This window comes from Chenopodium album, chromosome 14 (assembly GCF_948465745.1).
Source record: "Chenopodium album chromosome 14, dcCheAlbu1.1, whole genome shotgun sequence".
Lineage (NCBI taxonomy): Eukaryota > Viridiplantae > Streptophyta > Magnoliopsida > Caryophyllales > Amaranthaceae > Chenopodium > Chenopodium album.
The window spans coordinates 32,227,978-32,250,166 of record NC_137847.1 but is presented as its reverse complement, the minus strand read 5'-3'; positions in this window follow the sequence as shown (position 1 = coordinate 32,250,166).

The following is a 22,189-nucleotide window of genomic DNA, read 5'->3' as shown; positions in this document are numbered from 1 at the left end:
CCGAGCTTAGAGCATCAGAATCGAATCTCAAAAGTCGAGCCAAAATTTAGGAATTGGCGAGACGGGAAAATGCTTCAAGTAACAAGTAAAAACCCTAGCCGAGCAAAAGGCTAGGGAAGCGCGCTAAATAGTGGTGCGCCACGTGGCAGCCACCAAGGTGGCAGCGTGCCGAGGTGGCGGCGTGCCACGTGGCAGCCACCAAGGTGGCAGCGTGCCAAGGTGGCGGCGCGCCAAGGTGGCGGCGTGCTACGTGGCAACAACCAAGGTGGCGGCGTGCCACGTTGGCAATGCCATGTGGAGCGGGCCGCAGACCTGGGTGGCGAGTCATAGACGCGAGCCAAAAGGTGGCGGCCCAACCGAAACCAACTTGGAGCTCAAGGTTGGATGCCACATGGTTAGATCACAATGCATGTGAATTGCCTTGGGGAGCAAGTGAGGAAGTAGTCCTCACCTAACCATGTGACACTTGTTACTTTGTTATTCCTTGGTTTATTTGACTAAGGATTGAATTCAACATTCTTTCTATGTGGGATCTTTTTGTGAAAAAGTCCCACATTGAAAGATGAGTGGAATTCACAAGGAAGCACTCCTTATAAATAGCCAAGGCATACCTTGGGATTGTTCACTTGAGTAAGGTGTTGGAAAAGACATCTCCATTGAGAAAACCTTTAAACACATATAATTACTCGAGTTTAGGTCGGGCTTAGCTAACCTCTAAGCATTGGACCTTGTCGGGGTCGTGTTGTGGGTGGACTTCCGTTGGAGGTCTTCGTGCGAGCGAAGATAAAAGCTTTTCGAAGTAAGAGCTCTTGTTGAGAGCGAAGCACGCGTCAAGGGTATTAATCTTTCCTTAATTCTTGTTGTTTAAGTTAATTATGCTTTGTGATTATATTAATTCTCTGTGTGGTCTTGGCTCGGGTTTTCTTCCCCGGTGAGTTAGACTCATCGAAACCCAACAACCACGACATCCATTTTCCCGTGGCAAATTCCTAGCCACGGCCTCTTGCGCCACGGGAGTAAATTTCAAAATTCCCGCGGCTAAATAACATAGACACGTGAATTTTAAACTTGTGCCACGATTTTACCCGTGGCACAAAGGTCAATTTGTTGTAGTAGCTGTAATGCATCATCCCTTAACTGGTTAAACTCTGACAAGAGGTCTTCACACACCACTCATGACCTCTCGAACTCCATATTAGAAAGCTGCAAGAACATGGTTGAGGTTCGTTAAATATTAGAAATTAAAAGGCCAAAGAAACTAGAAGTCACTTCGGCTATCTCTGTCAACAACTTATCAGCGTTGCGCTTAATTGCAATTAACGATTGAAAACACATTAATGCAACTTACAAGTCTCCTTGGGTTTTCATGTTAAGGGATATCCGTGGCCAATTAGCAATGGTTCCTAGTTGCCAATCATTGTCCATATTCTGAAATGCAAGATCCATTGCTGCAGCCTGAAATGAACTAGTAAATGGTTAACTTACTTGAAGAATATTATATGTAGACACCAAACCACCTGTGTTTCATTCAATTCCCACCAGGTGATCTACTTCATACTGCCTACGCGAAGCCGCATTGCTTAGTATAAATGGAATCAATGATGAGAACCTTCTGTTTGTTGATTGAGAATGCAGCGCACCACCAGTGGTGTTCGCGGAGGACTGGCATAAAAACCTGTGTGAAACAAAGGAATTTTCACACACACAACAGACCTTTGAAAAGGTACATGTAGTTACAATTTCAAAGTTGTAAATTCATACCACATTGATTCTGCTTGAGCCGGTTGGGTACATATAGTGTGTGTAGCTTTTTACAACCTAACTAACCTCCATGTTCGCCTTTTCTTTGTCCTTTTTAGTATTTGCCTGGAAAAGCAACATCTGCAGATAATTATTTCATATATTGATTTCTGTCACATTTAATAAAGGAATAAGGTAATAAAGGAATATGGTAATAACTGCAAATACAGGATTGGTCATGATCGCCTGCTACGACCCGGGAATTGCCTCTCCTACACTTTTTGGTATACGTGTGCTGCAACCCTGACGTACTACAAAAAAGAACATTTGTCACTACAATTGGTAGATCGAATAACAGTTACTAACAACTCATGAAACTGAAAATGATACAATCCATGGTGAGCATCGTACCTGATCACTGACCTCCCCAAGATTCTTAATCAAATGGCCACATAAGGTAAGTTTTACAAAGTCACCATCACAACTAAAGAATGTCGGTTCATTCCTTCATCGAATCACAAAAATTAGTATATTATATACAATGAAAGTCAAAGTGAAAGATTTTCAAGGCAACATACTCGTCATTTTTAATCTTTCGAAGGTTGTATGACATGTGCTCATCCAAATAATTCGGCAGAGTACCCTGAAACGCCAAATACCCTTAGGCCGCCAATGATTGATATATGACACAAGTAGGGTAAGAGGCTCTGTTATCTTCTGCTTTTTCCTACTCATTTGGGGCATCTTCTTCTGCGCATCGTCCTTTGTAGCATTGGAGTACTAGGTTCTTCTTTAGAATCATAGGTGGCATCAGCTTCCCACTTCTCAGGGCTTTTCGGATAGTGCTACCTGCTGTCTTGTTTGTTGCAACAAGGCTACCTTCTTGCCCCTTTAGAGCACTCTCAAGACCTGATGAACCCAGTGCACTTTCAACACCACCATCAGGAGCAATTTCAAGACCTGAAGCACCACCATAGGAGCTCATGAACTTCCACCATCAGGAGCACTTTCAAGAACTGAAGCACCACCATTAGGAGCACTTTCAAGAGCACATTCAGGAGCTGATGAAGCTGATGAACCCAAGACCCTAGCATCAGTTCGAATAATGTACTTCACGCTAACGCGTAGAGGGTCATTCTCTACGCAAATTGAATCACGAATCAAAGAGTCAGCACCTTGATTTTTAACAATCGCATCAATGTCTAACTGATCTAGGTCTGACTGATCAAGACTTGTGGACTCAAGGTCTGTTTCAGTAGTCGGCTCTGTAGTAATTGGTGCTTGGTCACTAACAGCCTCCACCTTAGGCTCATCACTAGCAGCCTCCGCCTCCGCCTTAGGCTCTTCAGTAACAGCCTCCGCCTCCGCCTTAGGCTCTTCAGTAACAACCTCCGCCTCTGCCTTAGGATCATCAGTAACAACCTCCAACTCCGCCTTAGGCTTATCAACCTCCGCCTCCGCCTTTGACTCCACGTCACCCTCCTCCTTAGTCCCATGGCCATTTGTTTCCTCAGTTTTTTCTTCTTTTTCTACAATTAAAAAAGTTCATAACCAATTACAAAATTGATTATCGGTACAACACAAAGCCAATTGGAAAATATATTTAAAATGACGAGAATAGGACATTACCTTCTGACATCACATCATCCCCAGGCTCATCACAAACAGCCTCTACCTCAACCACATGGCCATTTGTTTTTTCTTCTTTTTCTATAATTAAAAAAGTTCATAACCAATTACAAAATTGATTACAAGTACAACACAAAGCCAATTGGAAAATATTTAAAATGACGAGAATAGGACATTATCTTCTGACTGTTGGGTTTTGGAAAGTCTGACTTTCCGCAAAACAAAATCCGACCCCAAGACCCGCTCACAATTAATATAACTAAAAGACATAAATAACAAGATAGAGTGAAAAGACCATCTTACCCTTGATGCGTGCTTCGCTCACACTACAGAGCTCTTACTCAAAAAGCCTAGTCTTGCAAGTGCAAAGACCTCCTACAGTATCCACCCGCAACCCGACCCGAACGGTCTCTTACTTGGAGTTTAGCCGAGTCAGACCAAAAACAACTACTCGAGTATTATGTGAACTTAAAGGTTTTCTCTCAAGTGGAGATGCCTTTTTGAGTTCCTACTGAAGTGATTTTCTCCAATTCCCCAGGTGGGTATTTATTGAGAATGTCATATGAGGCTTCCACTCTCCCATCAATGTGGGAGAGTTGGTAAAATCAATTTTCTCATTTTATTTTTAAATCAAAAATAGAAAGAAATATCAAGGCAATAATTAATCAACAAGTGGCAACATGGAGGGAGAGGGTAGGTGATGACCACAAGGGGAGGGGACCATTTCCTTCCTCCCCAAGCTTCCCCTTAGCCGCCACACTCAAGCCACACGGACCAATCTCCGCGCGCCACGTGGCGCCAGCCTTGCGCACCAAGCCTTGCCTCGGCTAGGCTGGCTTTGCGCACTACGTGCGTGTAGGGTGGTCGAAGGCTCGGCCCAGCAAGCGTGCCTTGCTTGCTAGCAGGTCGCTGCTAGGCGTTGCGTGTTTGGCGCGCCAGCAGTAGCGTGTTGGCCTTGCACCAGCCCGCACATGCGCGCAGTAAGCCACGCACGCAATGCGGGCTGGTGCTACTACTTGTGCATGGCTGGTGCTGCTAGCATTGCTAGTGAAGTGCCAGCAGCTTGCTAGCCATGCGCACCCAACACTCTAGCCTTAGTGCGGTGCGCATGCTAGCACCATTGCCCCTAGCACTCGGTTTGCTCGGGGCATTCTGATGCAAGGGGTATTTTGGTAATTGTTGATTAATTATAGTTTTTAACGACTTATATTTTATTAATTCGACTCGACTTGCGACGCTCGGTCTCGACGTTCCTAGCTCGATTTCTGACGTCTAAATTCATAATACTCGAGCGACTCATTATTTCCCTCTGGATTAATTCGTTGTATCGGATCGTCAGTTGCTTAGGTGTGACACGAAGGGTTTAGTCAAGATTAAGCTGTAATATTAATTATAGATTAATATTACTGATCGGAAGTGGCCTCCAACTAGGCATTCCGATCACTTGACCTCACTGAATAATTAGCTTTCTAATATTTTCGAACCTTCTATCGGAAGAATACACTTGTTCGAAGGACACCATTCCTATCATTGACTTCTTGTTCTTGCTCCCATCCTCCTCCTCCTCTCTGACCACATTTTCTTTGACCACACTTTGCTTCTGCTGGAACAACCAGACTGTGAAAGTTATGAATTGACAATTTAAATTTTTCAGATGACAATTTAAATTTATCAATTTCACATTTTCAAGTATTCACCTCTGACTTTTTGTTGTTGTTGCCCTTCTTCTTCTTCTTCTTCTTCTTCTTCTTCTTCCCATCAGTCACCTCATTTTCTTCTAAACAAGTAAATGTTATTTTTTCTCTGTTATTTTGTAAATGACATATTTTGTTAATGCAAATTACAATTTAAATGAATCAAATGACAATTTATTCACCATCTTTCTTCTTGTTAACATTCCGTTTCTTCCTTCCGTTTGTCGCTTCAGGGATTTGAACCTCATTCAACACTTCTTTACAACCAAAAAAAAAAAAATGAAACAATTATAAAACTATGAACCATTTTAATAAAACCATTAACACGACAAAGTTATGTAGTTACCTCCTAACTTCTTCTTCTTCTTCCTTTGAAATGCATACTCATTTTTAACCATTTTTTTTACATCTATAGTAAGCCATGCCAAATCCTCATCATCAATATCAACTATTCCTTTATCATCCTCTTCTCTCTTCCTTTTAGCTAGAAAACAGTCCTTTGCCTTCAACGGGTGACCTTTATCTCCCCCATACAACACGTCCAAACACTACTACCACAAAAGACACGAAATGACCCATTCTGAACCAATCTTCTTTAACAAATTAAGCAAGTAAAATAAACAATTACCCCCATTTTTCCAAAGTCACCCGTTCCGAACCGATCTTCTTTACAAGCTTTGATCATCTCCTTTGTTTTCCATACTTCTAACCTCGGAAACTCATCCCACTCAAGTGGATTCCTATTCAGTCTATCAAGATACAACAGCTGTATTTTATAAACAATCATAACATTAGGTTTATGACTTCTAAGTGAACAGAACAATGCTTTACATTCAGATCTTTTTAGGAGTCAACTTATCGACAAAAACAAAGTACACCCACCACTTCCACCAGCAAACCCATTGTTGTAAAACCTTTTAGCAAAGCTCCCCATTGCATGTAATAACTCATCCAAAATGAGAGAGCACCAGTTATACTGTGTAGCATCTTTCGCAACTGCGGCTGCATGCAGATGTTTCTTCCTCAGGCGATGACAAGTTGTTGAACACAGTGTATTCATCATCAGTAAGACAAAAACCTGCCGAAACTCGTCTTGATCAGTTAATGGAGCCTCTAAAGCTTCAATTAAAGTCTTCCTTGTTATCCCTTTTGTCCCTGAATTGTAAATGGTGCGATACTATATCCACAACTTGTCTTCTAACTCCTCATCAACTACCTTCATTGGTACCGGTCTCCGCCCATGAGGTAGGCCCATAACCCAATACACCTGAACAGGAGAAAAAGGGAAAACCATCCCATTGGCAGTGCGAAGGCACTTCTTATCAACATCTACCCAAGTACACAGCCAGTATGCCAGTAGTCGAGGTAACCTCTTCCCAATAGAATAAAATAATGTGCCAAAGCCCATTTCTCTGACTAGTCGAGTCTTTGTTTCATCAAATTTGCCTAAAACCCTACCAAATGTCTCAAAAGGGCAATTCACATTCATCGACTGCAAAATAAAGGCACAAATAAAACTCTCAATTTATCTCATAAAACCAGCAAAGTGTTAACAAGCATACCGTCTTCTCATATTGTTGGAACGTTTCAATAACTTTCCCAGCCTCCTTTAGCCTACCACCTACACTTTTTGAATTATCCTTTTGCCATCAAAACTAAAAAGAAATGATCCTCATAATACGTTATACAACTCATATCAATTAAACTGAACAACAAATAAAACAACATATAAACAACTCATAACAATACCGTATAAACAATCGGCTTAATGTCTTTTATTACGATCTTTGGCTTCACCAACTTCGCCTTCCCCTTTGCCTTCACCTTGATTGATAAACAAATATATAAACTCATTGGTAAAACAAAAGTTATTGTACTATTCCAAAAGTAAAAGCAACTTTACCACTCCCTGAATTGTACTGGTTGACCCTTGTAGTTCTTCACGTGCTTCTTCAATCTCATCCGGTGCATACGATTCAGATGAACTTTCCTCTTCTAAATTAAGATTAAAATTTGTATCGGTTTCAACATCATCACCACCTCTTCCCCCTCTCCCACCTCTTCCACCTTCAACAACTAACAACAAGGTTCAGACCAAAAAAACAATTGCTCACAAATTATTATTTTTATCACCTTTTCCACCTCTTCATTCTATATTATTTTTAATAAATTCATATTAAAATCTGTATTATTCTTAATTCACAAATTATCACAAACTTGTCTCACAAATCATCACAAACTCTAATTCTGCTAACTTTTTAACGGAATTTTAAGTACTAAAACAACTATATTTGTTGTAAAAAACCAAAATTTAGTACAAACATAGGTTCAAGAAAACCTAAAAACATGCAACAACCTAAATTTCAATAATTCGAAAATGCATCTTTCACAAGATACCCTAAATTAAGTAAGAATTGTAAATTAACTTGATAATTGCTAGTAAATAACCAAGTCACATGCAATTCTAACAATAATTACATAGATTAAGAAATCAAAGACTCACCTCGACGCCTCATTTTCGCCGGTCAATTGCGCACGAAATTCTCTTAACTAATCTTTTCTCGAACAGGTTTTGATCGCGAATCTCTTTCCCCGACAATCTACGCGCAGAAATTATTGGTCTACTCTCGACTCTTGGGACTTCAATTGTTCAACAAGCTTCAGAGATTCAGAGAATAGAAGAAAATGTGAACAACTTAAGAAAATGTGAACAACTTAAGAGAAGAGAAGATGAACAGCTTCACAGAAGTGAAAGAAGAAAGGAAAAGTGGGAATTGAAACAAAACGGGAACTAAAATGAAACGGGTATAACATATTATATATTAGTATTTTTATACGTATAGCACTGTTCCAATACATACACTTAAATGAAAGGCCATGCAAATTTACCTCATTATCCCTGTGCTGGGAAATTTTACCCCAGCAATTTGCTGGGCTGAGGCCGACTCTATATAAATACCCCTTTTGCGGTTATTTCTCTGGAAAATTTTAATCAAGTATAATTCACCTTAGATTAGTTTTAGGTCTCTTTATTATTTTCTCTCTCTTAGGGATAGATTAGGATTTTCTCTATCTAGTTTAAGAGTAGTTTTAGATAGAGAAAGCTTGGATTTCAATGGAGATTTGAGATTTTGAAGAAGCAAATTAGTGGATTCTCATCTCAATTTTTTAATGAGCTTTTCTAACTTTCTCTCCCCTTTATTGCTTTCATTAATTATTCTTTTTTCTTAATTGTTTGTTTATTTGAGTAGTTAATTATATTAGTTGTTTGATTCTTGCTTTATTTCCTGTTTTACCTTATTTTCTATGCTTTTGTTCATCATGATTCCTTAGATTTTGTTCTAGGGAAATGGATGAAGATTATGTTGATGAGTTGAATGATTGATTGTGATTAGTATGCAATTGTTTCTTGATTATTGTGTATGGATGATGCTTATATGGATTAGAATCTTTCTAGCTAATTGATTCTATGTTCTTAATTGTGCTTTCAATCAATTGTGCGGAATTGAGTTGTTTGAGAGTCTAAATTCTTCCATACCTATGCTATGTTAGTTGCACAGGAGTGAATTAGCTTAGTAGGATAATTAGCATGCTTAATTACGCGGGAGTGAGTTGAGTGTGTTCATCGTTCCTAATTGAGATCATTTTCATCTAATTGCAATTTTGTTGTTGAATGCATTGATGTAATTGGATTCCACTTTCCCTAGTTTTCGTTGTTTGCTCTAAGTAGTGTTTAGTTGAATCTTTTTGCATCTCACAACCTTTCCTAGAAGTCTATTTAGCATAAATGTATACACTTAGTCTTCGTGGTTCGACCCTATACTTGCCACTAACTTGCTTAGTGTAAGTTTTGGCTATAAATTTCAAACTTGATTTAGGTTAGTAGTCCCAGCGACCTACTTAACCCGCGATCAAATTTTGGCGCCGTTGTCGGGGACTAAGGCGTTCGTTATTTTGTATTGATTAGATTATCTAGGTTCTTGTATATAGTTTGATTTCTATTATCTTTTCTTTGTTTTTTGTAAAAAAATGGCATGTTTATCTTTTCCTCAATTTGATGATGAACCTTTCTTTGCTTACTTTGATAGATTAGATGGTTTCCTTAGTTCCCAAGGGTGTTCTCTTAGTGATGCTTGTGGTATAGCTTATTAGGGCTTGAATGAGTATACCAGGGAAATGGTTGAGAACATGTATAATGGTAGATTCCGTCATTTGTCTATGCATGATGCTTGGAATTTCTTCACATGGCTTGCTAGAGGTTCTTATGATAGAGAATGTCATGTTTCTTGTTTTGATTCTCAATGTCAAGATTCTTTTAATTTTTGCATGAATTCTTTTGATGCTTCTAATATGCCTTGTGATGATCCAAATATGCATGTTGACCCCTTCCCCTCTTATGCACATTGTGATGAGGTTTTGATGATATAAAATTTGATTTTGACCATGAACCTCAATCCAATAACATTGATGCCCAAATTCTTACCCAAATACAAAATCTCACCCAACAAGTCTAAGAACTTCAAGAAGAACAAAAATTGAGAGAAGAGAGACTTGCCCAAGTGATGATTGCTAGGGTTGATGTAAATGGATGTGAGACACCTCATTTGGAGTGTGAGAGTGTTTTTGAGGATGATGTGGGCCAAGGGTGTGAAGGTGAAGGGAGATTTTCTTGTGATGAGAGGATTTTTGAGGATTTTGATCCTTTTCATTCCCCTTTTGAGCTTGAGTACTATCCTTCCCCTTATTCACCCCCTTTGAGAGCTACTCTTGGTCGGGATGTGAGTGAGCCATCTTCAATATTGGTTGAGGGAATTCATGAGGAGGATGATGATGAGTTTGAGATTCAAAGAGAGATTGAGAGTACCTTGAGTGATGGTGGAGGAGTTATGAATGAAGAAAACTTTGATTTTGAGGATTCCAACCCCCTTCCCTATCTTGATGAGTTTACCTTGGATGTTTGTGACCCTTCTATCCATGAGTCTTTGGACTCATTTGAGGTTATGACTAGTATGTTCATTGAAGGTGTAACAAAAAATTATAGCCTTTTGAGAGAGTTCATTGGCAATGCTTCTTGGGAAAGGGATGAGTTTGAGATAAACCTTTATACTTTCATGCATGGTTTAGAGACTCTAGGCTTTGAGGATGTTGAGGGAGTTTTTGTGCATCGGAGTGATAGAGAGGAAGACGTAGTTTCTCTTAGAGTTTGGATGTTTGAGGGATATAGAGATCATGAGTGTTCTTCTTTTGAGGACTTTATGATTGATTTCCATGCTCTTATTGGTGATTAGAGGAATGTTGGTGAGGAAAAGTTCATTTGTGTGACCATTGTTCCTATCCCTTCTTCTCAAATCCCTTTCTCAGAAAAATTTAACCATATCCCCTACTATCCTATGTTCCTCCCTTCTTTTGTCATAGAGCCTATTGAGGACCCTTTCTTCTTTGATGAGCTTCTCCCTTCTCGTCCTCCAATTATTGAGGGAATGAGTGATTGTGTCACCTAAAAATATTTTGAGGAGGTTTTTCCTTTTTCTTCTTCCTCATCTTCTTATTTTCTTGATTTTTATTTTGATTTTTCTTCTTTCTTTTGGCATCTCCCTCCTCACTTGCGTGTAATAATCTTGTTGTGCATCCTCCTCTCGTCATTTGCCAATTGTTTATCTTATGAAATGATTAGTAGTGCATTTGACAAGCTCTTGCGTTCGTTGCAATATTATTTTATTAGAGTGGTCATGCGTGGACCTTAAACAAGCCTTTCTCGGGAAGTAACCCATGTTCTATTGCTTTCATTTTCTTTTCTTTTTAGTATAGATTTTCTCTCATGAAAATGTTTAAGTGACCTTTGGTAGGTACATAACTTGATATACTTTGGTGCATTGGTATTAGATCAAGAATCATGGAAGTTTGACTCCTATTTTTGCTAGCATATGGAAATCAAGATTCAATTCTAGAGGAAATTGGCTTTGAAAGGTTAAATTGGGTCATTTGTGGGTATTTACACCCACCTATATCCGATAATATATTTCCTTGCTCTTCTCTAATTGTTGGTGACTTGCTGGACATGTGTTGGTTTGTTGGATTGATTTCTTTCTTTTCCCCTCCCATGGATTCTTTGGTTTATGTTTGAGCATGTTGTCTTCCTTTTTCTTTTTGAGGAGGTTTTTCCTTTTTCTTCTTCCTCATCTTCTTATTTTCTTGATTTTTATTTTGATTTTTCTTCTTTCTTTTGGCATCTCCCTCCTCACTTGCGTGTAATAATCTTGTTGCGCATCCTCCTCTCGTCATTTGCCAATTGTTTATCTTATGAAATGATTAGTAGTGCATTTGACAAGCTCTTGCGTTCGTTGCAATATTATTTTATTAGAGTGGTCATGCGTGGACCTTAAACAAGCCTTTCTCGGGAAGTAACCCATGTTCTATTGCTTTCATTTTCTTTTCTTTTTAGTATAGATTTTCTCTCATGAAAATGTTTAAGTGACCTTTGGTAGGTACATAACTTGATATACTTTGGTGCATTGGTATTAGATCAAGAATCACGGAAGTTTGACTCCTATTTTTGCTAGCATATGGAAATCAAGATTCAATTCTAGAGGAAATTGGCTTTGAAAGGTTAAATTGGGTCATTTGTGGGTATTTACACCCACCTATATCCGATAATATATTTCCTTGCTCTTCTCTAATTGTTGGTGACTTGCTGGACATGTGTTGGTTTGTTGGATTGATTTCTTTCTTTTCCCCTCCCATGGATTCTTTGGTTTATGTTTGAGCATGTTGTCTCATTCAAGCTTGGGGTAGGGTATTCTATCATGTTTATTCATATATGTCATGCACTTGTGTATATGCATTTCCATGTATTTTTTTATTTCTTTGAAAAATCCAAAAAGATTTTTGTTTACTTTCAAGGTAATTTTGGCAAAATGTGTTTTATTAGTTCTTGTTTTGGACATTCTATTTTGGAACTTGTATCCTTGAATGTTTTTCTTCCTAAGTGGTGAATATGTGAACGGTTTGAGAGTTTCATTGGTTAACTCTAGGATATTATGTGCTAAGGTAGCCGGTTCAGAACTTTTTGGTTCATTTTCTTTATCTTCTTTTTGTTTTGTTACATATTTTGTTTTTATTTTGCATTTTCCTATCTTGTTACCCCTTCAAGCCTATTCCCTTTCTTGATTATGAGTCACATTACAATCCTTTTGACCTTTTGTTTCCCTAACCCTTAGTTTTGTGAAGCATTTTGGTTTGAGAGTTTGTTTTGTGTTGTGATGGTTTGAATGAAAATGAGAAAGTATTTATGCTCTTTGGACCAAGCAAGAAATTAAATTGTTTATATTGTGTGTGATTAAGCAAATCCATTCAAGAAAAAGCCGTTCATAGTTAAAAAAGGCAAGGACACCAAATAAGAGCTAAAAAAAAGAGAAAAAGCATACAAAAGTCTAAAAAAACTAGAAAAGAAATAAAAACAACAAAAATATTTTAGTTGGTTTGATTTTCTTCCCTATTTCAAGCATTGAGGACAATGCTTCGCTCAAGCTTGGGGGGAGCGTTCCTTCGTTTTTGTATATATTGTGTGTTGGTGTTGAATAATCTTAGGGGAGATGGCTTTATTGGTATTTTTGTTTGATGTTTGGTGACTTCTTGAGTTTATTTTTGAGTTTTGATCCCCCTTTTGCTTCACTTAGGAAATATCACCAAATTTTTCAAATTTTTGCCCACCTTGACCCCTAACCTTACGTTACAACCTATAAAAGACCCTTATGATAGGAATGATGTCCTTCAAACAAGTGTATTATTCCGATAGAGGGTTCGAAATTATTAGAAAGCTAATTATTCAGTGAGGTCAATTGATCGGAATGCCTAGTTAGAGGCCGTTTTCGATCAGTGATATTAATGTATAATTAATAACATAGCTTAATCTTGACTGACCCCTTCGGGTCACACCCAAGCAACTAACGATCCGATACGACGAATTAATCCGGAAGGAATTAATGAGTCACTCGAGTATTACGAACATAGACGTCAGAAATCGAGCTAGGAGCGTCGAGACCGAGCGTCGCAAGTTGAGTCGAATTAATAAATCGACGAGACGTAAAATAATCAAACGACACGACATATTAGGCTAACACGCACTGCCCCAAGCAAGTCGCAAGTACCAAGCAGCTAGCTAGGGCTTGCGTACTTGCAAGGGCAATTGTGGGCTACTAGCAAAGCATGCTGGCCAGCCCACATCGGCAACCAAGCAGTGCAAAGCAGCCTTACGGGCTTGCGGTGCGTGCTGGCTGGCCGAGGCCCAACAGCACACAAAGCAGCCTTGTGGGCTTACGGTGCGTGCAGGCTGGCAAAGCCGAGCAGCGCACTAGCAGCCCAAGTGGCTTGCGTGTGGCTGCAAGGCCCAACCAAGTCAAGGAGGGCCTTGACCGGTTTTCCTTGGTGACTAAGGAGGTTGACCAGTCATGCCCTCTCATGATTGGTGGGTTTGGTGTCTTGGGGAACAAGGAGGCCATGTGGTCCTCCTTGTGGTCCTCACCTAACCACTCCCATGTGTGTGCCAAGTGTTGTTTTATTATTTGCCTTGCAATTTAATTTAATTTAGAATTAAATTAATTGCTTATTTTTTTTCACACTATCATTTCTCCCACATGGAAAGATGATGGGAGTTTTGGAGAGCCTTTGCCTATAAATACCAACCTTAGGAGTTGGGATTATTCACTTGAGTAGGAACTCAATAAGGCATCTCCACTTAAGAGAAAACCTTTAAGTTCATATAATACTCGAGTAGTGTTTTGGTCCGACTTGGCTAAACTCCAAGTAAGAGACCGGTCGAGTCGAGTTGCGGGTGGATACCGTAGGAGGTCTCTGCGCTTGCAAGACTTGGCTTTTGAAGTAAGAGCTCCGAGTGTGAGCGAAGCACGCGATAAGGGTAAGATCGTCTTTTCTCTCTTTCTTGTTATTTATGTCATTTAGTTATATTAATTGTGAACGGGGTCTTGGGATCAGGTTTTGTTCCGCGGTGAGTTAGACTTACCGAAACCCAACACCTTAGAACCTTGAGGGTTGAGTCAACATCGGTGGAGGGAGATAGTTTTCAAGCCTATGGAGAGAGTGTGCATGGCTAAGATGTCGGGATTACCTTATCAAAGTTTTTCATTTTCTTTGTCTTTTTCCGGTTCCTTCAAGGAATCATGAGAAGCTAGCTTAAGAGTTGATTTGAAACTAGCGGAGAGAACGCGATCCGATTAGTTGGAGTGAGGGTGAATTGAGTCTTCATTAGTTCTCTATGCCAAGAATGTTTTATGTTTCAATCAACCATTGACATCTTGTAACATGCATACATTTGTCGATTTAGAAAGGTTTGCATTCATTGGTGCTTGTTCTTATCTCTTGTCCAAATATGAACTTGTGTTTTTCTTTTTCTTTTTATGTTTCTTTTTCTCTTCGTTTTATTGTCTTGCCTTGGTTTTTTTTCTAGAGTTGTGGGTTAAGCTCTTAGGAAACCCTCACGAGACTTCACTCGTCCTCATAGGCGACTTTGGGGTTTAAAGGGCTTGTTGTAGCTAAAAACAACTGTGATTCCTACGAAAGTGAGTTAGTGTACATTTTTATCGCTTTAGTGTCTTAGCTTTGCTTGAATAATTCACTCCCTTTCTCTCGTGTTTCGTGTTAATTTGCTTGGGGGAATTTGATAAGTGACATTTATGTCACTTTTAGGGGTGTTTTTAGAGTCGTTTTCCAGTTTATTTTCCAATAATTATCCTCATTTTAATCTTTATTTCTATTTCTTATTCTCGTATTTTGTCTCTTATTTGAGGAGCAATTTCCCACAATAATGCTAGAATAAAAGTAAATTCCTTTTGTGCGTCGTTTTGGAAACTAATTCCCTAGATACCGTCCATGTAGGATCGGTATTGGGTGTAATTTTTTTTTTCACCTTAAAACCGCTAATGACAATAGCAGTTATAGCTTTAAAATCGCTACTGTTATTAGCGGTTTCAGAAAAGAGACCGCCTATTTCAATAAACAGGTCTCTTTTCTTCCTTAACCTTTTTAAAAATAAAAATAAGTAAGGAGGCAAAGAGACCTGTCAATAAAAAAGGAGGTCTCTTTGCTGATACCATGTTTTAGCCAACAACAGGAAAGAGAGCGCCCACTATTACTGTTAAGTTCAAAGAGACCTAATTTCATTAATAACGGGTCTCTTTGCTTTTTCTAAAAAAATAAAACAAAACCGCTAATGTTGCTAGCGGTTTTAACATAAAACCGTTAACAACATTAGCGGTTTTAAGCCAAACCAAAATACCGATCCTACGTGGACGGTATTTTGGGAATTTGTTTTCAAATAGGTGTATAGTGGGAAATTGTTTTTGTTTTAACATTATTGAGGGAAATCGCTCCTTATTTGAGTGTTTTGGTAATTTTTAGTGATTTTATTAGTTTAATTTCGTAATCTATTTATGTTTCCTATTCCCTAATGTTTTAAGTCTTGGTTCTAGTTAATAATAATCTTCTCGCTTTTCTCCTTCTTTTATTTTCTTTTAGTTTCTAGTTTGTTTTCTTTATTTAATTTAATTTCATTTGATTTTATTATTTCTTTAAGATTTAGTATTTTATTTTACTTTATTTTATCTTTATTTTACTTTATTTTATCTCTTGATAATCCACTCGTATTTTTGCTGTAGGTCGTGTTTGGTGTTCCGGGTTTGAGTCAAATGTGTTAATCCAAGTAGCTTCCAAGCCCCAAAGTTGCTGCACCCTAAACCTTCACCACACCCTTTACTATCCTACACCGCCCCAAAGCAACACACAAACAGCTTCCTTCCCCTGCTCCACACTAAACACCAGCTCCCATGCTCCCAATTCCCCACCAAACAACAACAATTAACCACAACAATCAACATCAATTTGACCCACGCTTGCCACCTTCTCCTCCACACAAAGCAGCTCCTAACCGCAACAAATTACAACAACCACCTCAACCCCCTGTTCTCACACCAATCGCAACTCACAGCCACCACAACCCCCTGCGCGCAACACCTTTGCTCACAGCCACCATTTCTCCACCACTGCACCTTCACAAATCACCAACCGCAACTCACTGTCAGCCGCTCAGCTCACCAATAGAATAGTGTAGCCCGATAAAACCATTAATTTCAGCCCAAAAAGTCAGAGTGTTTAGAGCATGCACTCAATTTTACGAAGAGGGCGCTCCTAAATAATCTAATTCCTTTTAATTTAAAGCAGAGGCCATGAGCGGCCGCTCCGATGGGTATGAGCGGTCGCTCCAATTTCGCATCTAACATCTGTACGGATTAATAATTTAGGACGGCTGAGATTTCGTTTCAATAAATTATCCAAGGGCCACGATTTAATGATGATTGAAAGTGAAGCTTTCCCGTCGTTTTATGATAAGCGATGACGGTGATGATGCGCTGCTGGTGACGATCGAATTAGAGCTGCACGAAGGAAGAGAAAAAGCTGATGGCTTTTGGGGGTCTTAATTTGAGTGGGTTTTTGTTTCCTTTTTATTTGGTTTTATTTGTCTTTTTTATTTCGCTTTTTCTTTCTTTCTTTCTTTCTTTATGTTTTGTTATCTATTTAATTTATTTAGTTTTATTATTTTATTAACCTTGTATATAAATACCCCTTTAGGGGTTATTTCTCTGGAAACTTTTAATCAACTTTAATTCACCTTAGATTAGTTTTAGGTCTCTCTCTTATTTTCTCTCTCGGTTAGATTAAGATTTTCTCTCTCTAATTTAGGAGTAGTTTTAGAGAGAGAAAGCTTGGATTTTAATTGAAATTTTAGATTTTGAAGAAGCAAATTAGTGGATTCTCTTCTCAATTTTTCAATGAGTTTTTCTAACTTTCTCTCCCCTTTATTGCTTTCATTAATTCTTCTTTTTGCTTAATTGTTTGTTGATTTGAGTAGTTAATTAGATTAGTTGTTTGATTCTTGCTTTATTTTCTGTTTTACCTTATTTTCTATGCTTTTGTTTATCATGAATGCTTAGATTTTGTTCTAGGGAAATGGATGAAGATTATGTTGATGAGTTGAATGATTGATTGTGATTAGTATGCAATTGGTTCTTGATTATTGTGTATGGATGATGCTTATATGGATTATAATATTTCTAGCTAATTGATTCTATGTTCTTAATTGTGCTTTCAATCAATTGTGCGGAAGTAAGTTGTTTAAGAGTCTAAATTCTTCCATACCTATGCTAGGTTAGTTGCACGGGAGTGAATTAGCTTAGTAGGATAATTAGCATGCTTAATTGCGCGAGAGTGTGTTGTGTGTGTTGATCATTCCTAATTGAGATCAGTTTCATCTAATTGCAATTTTGTTGTTGAATGCGTTGATGTAATTGGATTCCACTTTCCCTAGTTTTCGTTGCTTTCTCTAAGTAGTGTTTAGTTGAATCTCTTTTTATCTCACAACCTTTCCTAGTAGTCTATTTAGCATAAATTTATACACTTAGTCTTCGTGGTTCGACCCTATACTTGCCACTAACTAGCTAAGTGTAAGTTTAGGCTATAAATTTCTAATTTGATTATGGTTAGTAGCTAGTCCCAACGACCTACTTCACCCGCGATCAAAGATTACAAGTTTCATGGACAGATTGTCTTCTTCTTCCGCTTGGAAATGCACATCCACTTGTGAAGCTCTTCTCACTTAGTTCCTGAAATAGGAGCATATAGTGAGTCATTTATGGTATCTAATACCTTTATGAATTGCTTATATTCAAGTGATGGTTTATAAAGAAGATACCTGAGTTGAGAGTTACTTTTCCCTTCGCCTCATCTTCTAGGTATTCGCTGCTTTCCCTTTTGTAGTGGCCTTGCCTACTACAATAGAAGCACCGCATCTTTGCCTTGTCTTTGAAATCCCTCTTCTTATCCCTTAGAGAGAACCTAGCACACTTGCAAGAATCGGCTCCACGAAGCTCTTGAACAACCTCCATCAATAAGAGTTTATCTCGATTGGCCGTCAAATGCATTTTCAATGCAACATAGCCCGAGTGGAGTGAGCTTAGTATCATATGAGTCTCTTGTTCATCCTCCAATGGCTTCCCAATGAGCTCTAAGTGCTTGAAAAGCCCTGTTATTTGAAGCACATGAGGTTGAAGAGGCATTTTGGGTCTAAGCCTAACATTGTAGACCTTGGTCCACACTTCAAGCCTTTCCTTAGCAAGGCAACCTTCCTCCATGTTCATAAACGACTTGGTCAAGTTATGAACATTCAAGTCCCTTGTCTCGGAAAACATAGTGACAAGCTCCTTAAGACTATTAAGAAGCATGTCTGGAAGGTATGAGGTGAATCTCCTCTTCCAATCCTCCGGAAGGGAATTCCTCATCAAAAATGTGACCTTGTCACAATCCAAGGACCAAGTTTCATGATACTCATCACCCATGATTCCTTTGGCAAATAATCTTGGAATGGGAGTGTCAAGAATGTACTCCATGGAACAATTCCGAAGAGTTTTCCAGAGTTCTTCTTCCCATTCCTTGAAATTGGTCAAATTTAGACAAAATGCCAATTTTTCCGGGGGTTCTGGGCACATGTAGTCATTATCGGTTTTAGTTGAAGACATGATTCTACAATTGAAAGAATTTGTAATGAAAAACCATTCATAATACTAAATAAGATTGAATTTTACAGCATTCATGCAAGTTTTCAAACTTATTTAAACGTCTTATTCACACATTTAAAACTGTCCCTATTTCATGAGAATAAGGCGATTCCAAGATCCAAAGAATCAATGAGTGATTAAGAATGCTTTGGCTTGTCTTAACACTTATTACTTTGAGGTAAGCAACTCTTTGCTAATGGCTCCAAGCAACTCTTGGTTTGATAAATCATCGCATCTAATGCTCTCGTGACAATTTATCTCTTTTTCCAGGACATGTAAGGACTCCTTACTCATATCGATGAGTTTAACCAAAATAAACATGCATACCCGGTATGCCTTACGTTCCTAGGAAAGTAGTGATGTCTTGCTTTGGCGTACCCCATCACTATTCTCATTAGTTCGGTAAGTGTTGTTTTGGAATGGCAATTTTTACTCACTATTTTTAAGGACCAAGGGTTTCTATGTTGGTTGATTTAAATGAACTTAATTAATCATCGCAACATCTCGGAATCTTAAACATGCATCTAACATAGCATTCATATATATGAGCATAAATATATATCGAAAACATAAGTAAATGATGCATTTGGCAACTAGCATGACCCCTTGAGCCTTCAAGTCTTCAAGGGACTTCTCTTGCAACTTCATGGCTTCGTCTTCCAAGAAACTCCGTCTTCAAGACACTCCGTCTTCAAGACATAACCAATTTTATGCAACTACTAGTATCTACGATTAGGACTAATCTAAATATTAAGATACAAAAATACGCAACGGTTCGCAGACCGTATTTAGGTTTACAAAAATACATGACGGAACGCAGTCCGTATTTTCTATCCTAATAGGTCCCACTAGTTGCCATTTCATAAAACTTATGAGAGAATATACATTCCATTCATCCATTCACTGTATGTGAATGGCCATGCATTTTACAACGAAAAACAAGTAACAATGCATACACACGTGTAAACTAGTAACTAACTTATGTGGTTAATCCGATTAATGCGCCTAATTAAAACTAGTCAAAGTTGTTAACCGATTATGTGATTAAGCACAATTAAAATAGCTCAAATAAATAATGAAGCTCTCACTAAATTCCGCATCCAACATAATTAATCCGATTAATTAAGCCGGTAAACCCAAAATTTTGCCAAATTAAAATTTTGCAAGTGTCGCTCAAACCTGAGGCCTAGCCTTTAATATTTAACTAAAATAAATAAAATAATTAAATCGGCAAAACGTAAAAAAAAACATAGCCCTAAAACCCCAAAGTGCCTAGCATCAAGCCTCTCGGCTTGGTGTGCTAGGCACCGAGGACATGGGTGCCTTGTGAGGGCTCGCACGCACATCCATGGCCCGCGCCAAGCATCACCCTATAGCCTACAGCATCGCACTAGGCGTTATGCTGCCTATGAGGCGTGCTCGCGACGCTATGGCCATGAAGGCCACTCGGGCTTGCTGCTATGCACGCCCCTTACTTCCTTGTAGGAGCACGCTGCACCTACAGGCGCACCCATAGCCGCACCAAGCTGCTGCCCCCGCGCTCACCTAGCTCGAGCATCGCATACCTGAGACATCAGCCAGCATCCCTCGGCAGCCACATGCGGGCTCCCCGAGCAGCCCAGTTGACCGAGGGTATGCATGTGGCTATTGTGCCTCGTTATGCGTGCTCGTGCCTTGAAAAAATTTCCTATGCTTGTGTGACATTTCTAATCAATTCTGAATTAATTTTAGAATCAATATTTTGAGCAAACAAAATGAAAATTAAAACAAGTCCAACTTAATAAATTCATTTAAGTGCACTAACCAAATTAATCCAAGAACTATTTTTTAAATAAAATTTGGTTCAACTTGATGCTAAAAAAAAAGAAGGGCTATTGATAAGTGGGTTGTTTGACCACTTATTGTGGTGAATTTACCCCGGTTTTACTACCCTTTCCCCTCTTTCTAACCCACTTTGAATATAAATGCTGTATCTTGGCTTCGTCCCCTCTTTGCTTGTGTTTGCCCATGATTTGCAGGTATTATGACTCCCTTTTGCAAACAATCAAAGCTTGGAATGGCGTTTAAGGCTTGAAATCAAAGAAAGAAGAGCCCGCTCCTGGAAGAGCGGGCGTGCACCTCTCCAGGAGTGGGCGTTCCTACCATTGTCACAACATTCTGCCCCTAGTCCATTCCTATGAGGAGCGGGCGTGCTCCCTTCCTGGAGCGGGCGCTCCTAGCTGCTCCAGCACTTTCTGCCATAACGCTGAAGTAGGGAGAAGCGGGCGCTCTTCCCATTAAAGATCAAATCTGCCTTACGTTGTGGAACAGGGGAGCAGGCGTTCACCCTGTGAAGAGCGGGTGCTCCTCCTAGGCACCTTTGAATCTGCCTTCTTCTTAAGCTAGCAGGAGTGGGCACGTATTACTCATGAGAGGGCGCTCCTAGTTGAGGAGCGGGCGCTCCTCATTATGGAGCGGGCGCTCCTCCCTGGGAATCCGTTTTATTTTGACGGATTTACCTATGTGTTTCGGGAAGTATAAATACTTCCCCTTTAGCTCATTTGTAAAGGAGACAGCAGTAGCCTAGATTTTAGTAGTTCCTCTTAGTTTGAAACATTCCTTTTTGATAATTTAGTTTAGTTTTCATCAAATTAATCATTGTAATAGTGAGTTTCAAGAATTATTCTCAAGGATTGGCATATTTTATTCAACATTTTCAAGCTTCAATTAGTAATTTCTTCAACCACCTTCTACTTAATTTCTGATTTTATTTGGTATTTGCATGTTACTTGAATCATTTTAGTGCTTGATAATTTGTTCTTGGATGATATTTTATTCAATTGTTAACCATTTTTCCCCAATTATTGAAGTAGTTAGAACCCTATTACTTGTTTGCATGTTGATTAATATGAGTTGTGAGTAGTCTTCTTGCTAGGGGTTAGGTGAAGCTCAACCTTTTGGGTTAAGTTATGCAAATGTGGGAGAAGTATTGATGTTTGTATTGCAATTAAATTGGTTGTATGAGATTGCTTGTTAGTTCTTCATGATAGGATTAGCTACCCTTAACTTAGGAGCTTGATAGCATGATATGCTTAGTTTGACATGGAAATGTGAATTTAGTATGTCATTACTTATTGCAATTTGAGTATGTATCTTCTATTGCTAAACTAATGAGGAATCTCAGTTTGGTAGTGTGAGTTGTTTTCTAATTGCATGAGGTTGATTTTACATATAGTCCTTGCTATACCTTGTCTATTTTACTCCTCATTTTCCTAATTGCCTTGGTTGAGTGGATCCCATTCCCTAGTGTCTTTAATCCATTGAATTAGAACCATAGTTTGTTTGTCTACTTGACGAACCCCAATTTACCATAGACTTCGAATTAGCTTAAGTGTTAAGATCACTAGTGTTGTTTCAATGAATATTACAAGAAGGGGGGTTGAATTGTAGTATGAGAGTTTAGCCAAACTTTTTTTTTTTTTTTTCGGAATTAAGACTAAGTAAGCTAAAGGAACAGAAAGATAA